Genomic DNA, 10795 nt, shown 5'->3' with positions numbered 1-10795 from the left:
AACTGCCTATAATCGATACACATCCTCAGCGAGCCGTCTTTCTTCCGCACAAATAGTACTGGTGCACCCCAAGGTGAGGTACTGGGCCTAATGTAACCTTTCTCCAGCAAATCTTTTAACTGCTCCTTCAACTCCTTCAATTCGGCAGGTGCCATTCTATACGGAGGGACGGATATTGGTTGAGTTCCTGGAAGCAAATCGATGCTAAAATCAATCTCTCGCTCTGGAGGAATACCTGGAAGCTCATCTGGAAACACATCTGCATACTCTTTGACTATGGGAATAGACTGAAGTGTAGGTATCTCAGCATCTGCATCTCTAACTCGCACAATATGATAAATGCACCCTTTTGCGATCATTTTCCTCGCCTTCAGATAGGAAATAAACCTACCTCTGGGTGTTGGTGTATTACCTACCCATTCAAGGACTGGCTCACCCGGAAAATGAAATTTGGCTACCTTTGCTCGGCAATCAACTGTGGCATAGCAAGCTGCCAACCAGTCCATGCCCATGATAGCATCAAAGTCCATCATCTCTAGCTCAACTAGGTCAGCTGAGGTCTGACGACTACAAATTGTCACCGTACAACCTCGGTAAACCCGTCTAGCAATAATCGATTCTCCGACCGGTGTAGATACCGCAAAAGGATCACTTAGTATTTCAGGCACTATACCAAACTTCCTCGCGACAAATGGGGTAATATACGATAAAGTAGATCCTGGGTCTATCAAAGCATAAGCATCGTGAGAGCAAATGGTTAATATACCTGTCACAACGTCTGGTGAAGACTCCTGGTCCTGTCGACCCGCTAAAGCATAGATACGGTTCTGATTACCACTTGAACTGGAACCTCTACCTCTGCCTCGACCTCTACCAGCCGAAGACTGAGACTCACGCCTTGAAGGATGCACGGACATAGACGATCTTGTTGCTGAACTCGCTGGTTGTGCCATTCCCCCAGAATCTCTATTTGGGCAATCTCGCATCATATGCCCCGGACGCCCACATGTATAACAAGCATCAGAACCTGCTCGGCATTGACCCAAGTGTCCTCTACCACATATGTCACACCGCGGAGGAAATGACCATGTCTGCGCAGAACCTCGTTGTCGCTGCAAACCCGACGCCCGTGAGCTCTCACCTGGTCCTGACTGAGTATAGCGGTCATACCCGTAACCCTGTAACTGAGGTGGCGGAGGCCTAGGTGGCTGTCCAAAGTACTGGGTCCTATAACTACCTTGAGATTGCTCCTGAGACCTGGGAAATCTCATCCTCTTACGTTGCCCTTGCTCAGCCCTCTCTGTACCCTGCTGCCGACGCCTACCCCTTTCTATATTCTGGGCGAATGCCTGAATCCGGGAGATATCCATACTATCCTGCAATGCAGCGGTGGCACATGCCTCGGTTAACTCTGGGGCTAACCCTGCTATAAACCTGTGAATCCTGTCCCGCATAGTAGAAACTATGGATGGTGCATATCTGGCCAATGAGTCAAAACGGAGACTATACTCTCGAACACTCATATTACCCTGCTTGAGGGCTAGAAACTGATCGACTCGAGCCTGTCGGATCTCCCGCGGTAAGTACTGGTCAAGGAAAGCATCTGAAAAATTCTCCCAAATAGCTGGAGGTGTATCACGTCCCCTGGACCTCTCCCATCCCTCATACCAAAGGATGGCTATATCTCGGAGTCGAAAAGCTGCTAGCTCAACTGCCTCTTTCTCCGTGGCATGCATAACACGAAAGATCCTGTGAAGCTGATCTATGAAATCCTGCGGGTCCTCCCTCTGATCTGTCCCCGTGAACTCTGGGGGACTCAAAGCAATAAACTCTCGGACCCTTGAACTCCCAGACCCCTCAGAAGTTCCTGCACTAGCTGATGCCCTAGCATGTTGCTGGGTAGCTACCAACTGTGTCAACAAATGCACCGCACTCCTTAAGTCCTGATCTGATGGAAGTGGAGGGGGAACTGGATGTGCGGTTTCCCTAGGAATCTCCGTAGTTGGTGGAGGAGCCGGTAATGGCTGAGTAGGGGTCTCCCCTTGAGCCTCAGACTGGGCCCCATCTACTGGGGGTACCCTGTTGGTCCCCTCACCTACTACTGTATCTCTCCTCTGGCTAGCCGTAGTCTTCCTAGTCACCGTCATCTGTGCATGCAAACACCAACACATAAGTTTAATTCAAATTTCCTATAACTCAGTTCTATAGCACGATTTAGATTTCAAAGAAGTGTAACCAACTCCTAAATGCCCTGTAGTTCCTTGCTTATATAATGTGGTGCACAACACATCTATAAACAAGACCCTACTAGACACGGCTTGTAGACTCCCTAGGACAGAACTGCTCTGATACCAAGTTTGTCACGCCCCGAACCTAGGAGCGAGACAAGCACCCCGTGCCTCACCTAACCTGGCGTACCAAATTGCGACTAAGGGACTCTGAACACATAATGTCATACTTTGGCCATGGGGCCACCTTGCAAGACAATTTGCGAAGCAAAATATAAAACTGAATGGAAACTAGCACTAACTAAATATCAATATAAAGCTAGGCCGACAAGGCCGTCATAGCTACTACAGCTGACAAACCACCAATTTATACAAACCCAACATACTGCACTAACCAACAGGATATGCCTACAAGCCTCTACTGATAGATGTACTGTGATCGGAACAGGGCCCCGACCTACCCATAACATATATACAGATATACATAAGATGTACACAAAACTCTAGTCCTGGCAACTCCGAAAGACGTGGAGCTTACCGATCAGGCGGAACTCGGAAAACACCTACTGAGGAGGTCTACCCGTCTGTCTGTCTGAACCTGCACGCATGAAATGCAGCGCCCCCAAAAAAGGGACGTCAGTACGAAATAATGTACCGAGTATGTAAGGCAATAAAATAACTGAAATCTGAAACTGAACTGATAATATGATAACTGAAATTAACTGGGAGTCAAAGATGATCTGGAGATATACTTACCTACTGATACTGACTCAACTCCTTCAATATAGTAAGTAAAATAATTGTACGGCCTTATAAGGCTCGGTATATATAACTGCTCTGCCATAGTAGGCTCGCTTATAGGCGCTCGGCCATACTAGGCTATGTATCTCGACCATGCTGGGCTCGCTCATAGGCGCTCGGCCACAGTAGGCTCGGTATATAACTTTCCATCTGATCAGAGGTTGCCCAATAGGGGCCTGCCCATCGATTATAGCTCGATGGTAATGAAAATACTGTAATACTGTATATATAGGCTTGCTGCTCTCTTGACTGAAAGAAGACAATACTAAAATTGAATATAGAGTCTCGATAAGGAATAATATTGTAACTTATGAGACTAGAATAGTGTGAATAAATTCATGAATATGAACTTCTCTTTTTGTCTCATTACTAACACATGTAACTACGAGATCATGCCAAAATGAAGGAAGGCTTAGCCTTAACATACCTTATCACAATCTTTTCAATCACCAAGTTGAACTCACCTCTTCGCACCTTAATCTACAAGAATGATAATAATACTATCGTTAAGTTACGAAAGGTACAACTATCGCACAACGAACGACAAACCTATTTTGTATTAAAACGGGCAGCATCTCCCCTATAATATGCCCTTCCTCCAACTTCAAGATAACACCAACAATACAAGGACAGAACAATAACAACATATATACATCATTTTCCAGCCCTATATACACCATCAAATACTACAAAACAGCCCAACACACCCCAATCTCTTCGTACACAAAACGACCACCGTAGTAGTGTCAAACGACCCGAAAATGTTATGACGAACGACCAGCCAACCACCCTACATTTATATGGTGTTTATAAAACCCCTTCCTCCTCCAAAACTCCACAAAATAGTAATAAAACACGCAGCCCAACAGCAACACAAAACAGTCCACAAAACAGTCCGCTACAAGTGAATAACTCGAACTCACGGCTTCCGATCACCATCCCGTGAGTTCTTACAAGTATAGAACGACTTACCATGAATTTACAGAAGAAAAAATGGATGAAAGAGAGCAGTAAACTCACCTTATTTGTTGGATAACTCAGCTCCTATCTTAGTTCTTCAAACTCTAAGTTTTACCTCCAATTGGAACTTGAAAGGGAGAGAAAATCAATTAGGGTTTGTGGGAAATTTTTGGGAGGATTCTTTGCAGAGCTTATGTCTGGTTATTATGCTCTATTTTAAGTCTAATATATGAAGAAAATAGGCCCTTAAAAGGCCTCTTTGGACGACCCGAAATGGCCCATTTTTGGGCTTTCATTTAAGCAAGTAGGTGACACACCTACTTGTCACCTAGCAGCTTGCGCAGTATCGCAAAAATGCACATATCTCTCTACTGCGATGTCGTATTGACAAATGGTTTAATGCGTTGGAAAATAGACTCATAGATCTTTAATTTGATGGGTGGAACACACCATAACTCTAAGTATATTGGGAGAAAATTGCAGTTACATTTGACCCAAAGTTTCAGTAAAACTTATGAATGTAACTTGTGATGACTTTCATCGACTTTTGTTCCACAACTCGCTTGACTTAAAAACATAACACACGGATGTAATACGACTAATATAAATCATAACATAATCTCTTTATCATGTTAATCACCCTAGTCTCACCCCAAAGGTACATGTTATAACATTCCCAACTTGTCGACTTTCGATGAAACATTGTTTTATTTAATTGCTTTAGCTTCTGAACTGTCCAACCCTCTTTGTACTTGTTGTTCATGATCTTCAATATTTGTAACCTCAGAGGTAACATGATTAACTTACTTTATATACTTTTAAATATTATCTCATTTTTTTGTCCTACATTAGTTTGCTTACGACGCATTTTTACATACGAAAATATAGGGTGTAACACTCCACCTCTAATGGCCTGACACCTCTAGCTGCCTGACCCCTACCTTTAGTTGGCTGAGCAGGCGGTGAAGCAATCGGTGCCGGTATGATGGCACACGAATCCTGCCGAGGTCTGTTACTTGCCAATCTAGGGCAATACCTCTTGATGTGACCAATGTTTCCACACTCATAACACCCATCCTGATGTCGTGGTTGCCGAAGCTGAAGTTGACCCAAATGGGTTGGATAACCGTTGTAGTAACTCTGGAGTGGTGATGCACTGATAGGAGTTGAATGTGCACTGAATACTGGCTGCCCAGAGTAAGGCATAATAGGACTGTGACTCCCTGAAGCATCGGGAGATACATTGAAGTGCTGAATGAAACGGTCTGGGAGGATGACCCCTACTAAAATTACCTCTGCCTCCAGACGAGGCACCACTGAAACCACCGAACTGACATGGCCTCTTATCAGACCCCTGCCCTTTCTCCTATGCAAGAACCATCTCGATCCTCCTCGCAACATTAGCAGCTGCCTAAAAGGAAACGTCACTTTCAGTTTCCTTGGGCATCTGAAGCCTGATAGGGTGAGTGAGTCCCTCAATAAACCTCCTCACTCTCTCTCCCTCCGTAGGTAGTGAAAGGAGAGCATAACGGGCCAAATCCACAAAACGGGACTCATACTGAGTAACAGTTATACTGCCGTGCTGTAGACGCTCAAATTGCTTGCGAAATTCCTCTCTCAGTGTGATAGGGAGAAACTTTTCCAGAAATAGCTGAGAGAACTGCTCCCATGTAAGTGCAGGTGATCAGTCTGGTCGGGTCAATGTATAATCTCTCCACCACCTCTTGGTGGAACCCGTCATCTAAAATACAGCAAAATCGACCCCATTGGTCTCAACTATACCCATGTTCCACAGCACCTCATGGCAGTGTTCAAGATAATCTTGTGGGTCCTCAGAAGGTGTACCACTGAAGTGAACTGGAAAGAGCTTAGTAAACTTATCCAGTCTCAATAAGGCCTCAAAAGACATGGTGGGCCTATCACCGGTCTGTGCTGCAACAACTGGCTGAACTACCCTAACTGGCGGGACTGCTGGAGCCTGATTGTGGGGAGCCATCTGCTCCGGAGCGGGAGTAGTGGGATTTTGTGCTCCTCCCCCAGCCTGTGAGATGGCTGGTGCCACTGGAAATATACCATTCTGGGACACGCCCTCCATAAGACTTACCAAATGGACTAGAGCGTCCTGAAGTACTGGAGTGTCTATAAATCCTTCCGGGACATGAACTGGTCAGACTGGTACATTCTGAACTGGAACCTCCTCCTGAAGGTCCACCTGAGGTTCTTTAATAGGTGCAACTGCTTGAGCTCTGGACTGAGCTCTACCTCGGCCACTAGCACGACCTCGACCTCTAGCCCTGGCCATAGTTGCCACCGGGGGTTCTGGTCCCTACCCATCGGTAGAGGTATTATGTGTTCTTACCTTCTGTGAGAGAATAAGAGTAGAATGGTTCAATCATCGATGATAGAATAAAGTCACACGGCAGAATAAGAAAAAATTGATATTGTTCCTAAACTTCATAGCCTCTGAGAGATAAGTACAGATGTCTCCGTACCGATCCTTCAGACTCTACTAAGCTTGCTCATGACTCATGGGACTTATGCAACCTAGTGCTCTGATACCAACTATCACGACCCAAAATTCTCACCTTCGGACCGTGATGGCGCCTAACATTTCACTTGCTAGGCAAGCCAACGTTAGAATAATATTATCTATTTTTAAAACAATTTTTAAAATTTTTAATAATCAAAGAACAAATACAGAAGTAAAGTTTAAATACCATCCTAGAATTGGTGTCACAAGTGCACGAGCTTCTAGAATAAATACAAATAAATGTCTGAATAAAATAAAGCTGTCTGGAAACAAATACACAGCTAAAGTAAAGTAGACAGGGACTTCAAAACTGCGAACGCCGTGCAGTTATACCTCAAGTCTCCTCTCAGTAGCTGAAATCCGAGCAAGTCTATGGTATGCCGATGGGACCAACTCCAAAATCTGCACAAGAAGTATAGAGTATAGTATCAGTACAACCGACCCCATGTACTGGAAAGAGCTGAGCCTAACCTCGACGAAGTAATGACGAGGCTAGGGCGGGTTACTTAAATTAACCTGTACGCAATATTAGTAACAACAACAAATAATAGAAATAAATCAGGTAACTCATTTATAATAATTGAAGCCAATTCAGCAGTCGTAACCAATTATCATTTCCATCAAATCTGTTGCAACGTGCAACCCGCTCTCACAATATATTCACATTCAATTCTGTTGCAGCGTGCAACCTGTCACAATATATTCACATCCAATTCTGTTGCAGCGTGCAACCCGCTCTCACAATATATTCATTTTCAATCCTCTCATATAATTATATTTAATAAAGTATATGTATTGACTTTTAGATAAGTCTATTGCTGCGTGCAATCCGATCCCCCAATATTGACTTTTAATATGTCTGTTGCGGCGTGCAACCCGATCCTCCAATATGGACTTTTTAACAAGTCTGTTGCGGCGTGCAATCCGATCCCCAAATATAGACTTTTAGATAAGTCTATTGCGGCGTGCAATCCGATCCCCCAATATTGACTTTTAATATGTCTGTTGCGGCGTGCAACCCGATCCTCCAATATGGACTTTTTAACAAGTCTGTTGCGGCGTGCAATCCGATCCCCCAATATTGACTTTTAGATAAGTCTCAATATTAACTTTTAGATAAGTCTATTGCGGCGTGCAATCCGATCCCCCAATATTGACTTTTAATAAGTCTGTTGCGGCGTGCATCCCGATCCTCCAATATATCCATTTACCAATTCTTATAGATGAAATTTCCCTAATAAATACAACAATTAGTATAAAATTATAAGACAACAAGCATAGAATAATGATGATTTAATTACGAAACAAACAATGACAAATAGCAAATTATTAAAGAAATCAGGGAGAAAATAGGTAGTTTAATATTAAATATGCTCAATGTCAAATAACAATTAAAACACATAATTCAAATAGCACGTAACAATTAATGTAGGAATTCAAGAATTAATATTTGACAAAGAATAGGAGAGAAAGAATTATTATAATAATTAATTCATGATTTAAAATAATTTAAAATTTTTCAAATAAGCAGGCAAACAATTAATTTGATGACGTATAGACACTCGTCACCTCGCATATACACCGTTCACATGTAATTCACATAACAAATAATTTAAGGGTTCTATTCCCTTAAGTCAAGGTTAACCACGACAATTACCTCGCTTTGCAAATTCTAACCAATTACTCGACCACAACTTTTCCTTTTAAATTTGTCTCCAAAAGCTTCAAATCTATTCATAAACAATTCAATATACTCAATACTAATCATAGGAATTAATTCCATATGAATTTACTAATTTTCCAGATAAAAATCCAAAATTTATTAAAATATTCGACAGTGGGACCCACGTCTCAAATCCTGGGAAAACTCACGAAATTCGAACACCCGTTCCGCTACGAGTTCAACCATACAAAAATTATCCAATTCCGATATCAAATGGACCTTCAAATCTGAATTTTTCGTTTTGGGAAGATTTTAGAAAAATCTGATTTTTCTTCCATAAATAAACGGATTCATGATATAAATGAGTATGAAATCATGAAATATAATCAATATAGGATAAGGAACACTTACCCCCAATGTTTTCCTATGAAAATCGCCCAAAAATCGCCTCTTGAAGGTTAGGGTTAGAAAAATTGAAGAATGAATGAAAAATCCTGTCTAAGTCCCTTTTACTCAGCTGCAGGTGTCGCAATTGCGACCTGAGCTTCCCAAATGCAAAGGAACACTCGCAAGTGCGAGTAGATGTTCGCATTTGCGAGTAGATATTCGCATTTGTGAACCTGCCCTTCCCAGACTCCCATCGCAATTGCGAGGAAAATCTCGCAATTGCGAGAACATGCTGGCCCAAGCCTTCTTCGCAATTGCGATAGATACCTCGCAATTTACAGGTCTACTTATTTCGCATTTGCGAAGCCTAATCTCGCAATTGCCAGATCGGAGGCCTGCAACAGGTTCAGTTATACCAGCAAAATTTTCTAAGTTCAAAACATCTCGTGGCCTATCAGAAACTCACCCGAGCCTTCGGGGCTCCAAACCAAACATGTCCACAAGTCTAAAAATATCATACGGACTTGATCGCACGATCAAATCGCAAAAATAACACCTAGAACTACGAATTTAACACCAAATCAAATGAAATTCTCAAGAACACTTAAAATTCATATCTTCTCAACTGGATATCCGAATCACGTCAAATCAACTTCGATTTCTACCAAATTTCACAGACATGACTTATATATTATATTAAACATGTACCAGGCTCCGAAACCAAAATACGGGTCCGATACCAATGAGATCAAACATTAATCAATTTCTTTAAATCCATAGAATTTCAGTCTTACAATATTCGCCAAAAATTCATTTCTCAAGCTAGGGACCTCGGAATTCGATTCTGGGCCTACGCCCAAGTCACATATTGTACTACGGACCTTTCGGGAACGTCAAAATACGGATCCGAGTCCGTTTACTCAAAATATTGACCAAAGTCAACTAAATATTAATTTTAAATCCCAAAAATTATTACTTCATAAATTTCCACATAAAGAGTCTTAATTCACCAACGGGCCCGGAATAGAGTCTTAATTCACATAAAGAGTCTTCATATATTGACCAAAGTGAAAATAAGGTTTTTAAGGCTAACGGGCCCGGAATAGAGTCTTAATTCACAAGATGACCCTTTGGGTCATCACAATTGATTTCGAAGCTGAGGTTGGTATTGTGGAACCAAATGTTAAAGTAAGGCTTATACTTGTTATTCTATCTCTCTGTTGTTATTTGTTCATTGCATTATGGTAAGGGAGAGTGTGAATGCACGAAGGGTGATGCCGTGCCAAATTGTGAGTGTTAATGCACGAAGGGTGATACCGTTCCATATTATTAGTATTAATGCACGAAGGGTGATGGCGTGCCATATTGTGAGTGTTAATGCATGAAGGGTGATGTCGTGCCATATAATGAGTGTTAATTCACGAAGGGTTATGTCGTGCCATATTATGAGTGTTAATGCACGAAGGGTGATGTTGTGCCACGTTATGAGAGTTAATGCACGAAGGGTGATGCCGTGCCGTATCTATTGATTTATATTATGAGGCAGAGAGTAAAAGCACGAAGGGTGATGTCATGCAATATTTTTCATTATGTTTAGTTGTTTTTCACTGTTTAAAAGCATGTTGACTGTTCTGGTTATCATATCCGCTGAATCTCCTATATCATGTGCTCCTTTAGCATGTTCCCCCTCCCAATAGTACATGTTTAGCTGTTACTATTGTTTTATTGTATATATACTTGTCACGACCCAAAATCTCACCCGTCGTGATGGAGCCTATCTTAATACTATGCAAGCCGACAGTCTCAATAAACTGCAATTTCTTTTAATTTTGAAAATAGAATGATTAAATTCAGTGGAAGAAATCTCACAAGTACAAATATACATACTCCAAGAATCTGGTGTCACTGAGTACATGAGCATCTAATATGAATACAAGTCTGGAAAATACAGTGTATAATAGTCTGAGACCAAATACAGTAAATGAGGAGATAGGGAAGGAGAGGCAAGGTCTGCGAAACACAGCAGCTACCTCCGAATCTCAAGAAAAATCAGTTGTGCAATAGAATCAACACCCGTTGTGTCCTGAAACACCTGGATCTGTACACGAAGTGCAGGGTGTAGTATGAGTACAACCAACTCGGCAAGTAACAATAATAATTAAGGAACTGAAGATAGTGACGAGCTACACAGCTACAGCTCATTTTCAATAATTCCAGTAGAGATTA

General features: G+C 42.0%; 1 long non-coding RNA gene across 1 annotated transcript; it reads right to left on the bottom strand.

The window, feature by feature from the left end:
* Nucleotides 1-3200: 3200 nt before the first annotated feature.
* On the bottom strand, nucleotides 3201-4170 carry LOC142167406 (uncharacterized). Its single transcript, XR_012697533.1, has 3 exons — nucleotides 4050-4170; nucleotides 3457-3509; nucleotides 3201-3278 (listed from the first exon to the last, which is right to left on the bottom strand). It is a non-coding gene; the product is annotated as an uncharacterized LOC142167406 (long non-coding RNA).
* Nucleotides 4171-10795: the final 6625 nt, after the last annotated feature.

Source organism: Nicotiana tabacum, chromosome 12 (genome assembly GCF_000715075.1).
Source record: "Nicotiana tabacum cultivar K326 chromosome 12, ASM71507v2, whole genome shotgun sequence".
Taxonomy (NCBI): Eukaryota; Viridiplantae; Streptophyta; class Magnoliopsida; order Solanales; family Solanaceae; genus Nicotiana; species Nicotiana tabacum.
Note: the sequence above shows the minus strand (reverse complement) of the source record. Positions and strands in the feature narration are given on the sequence as shown.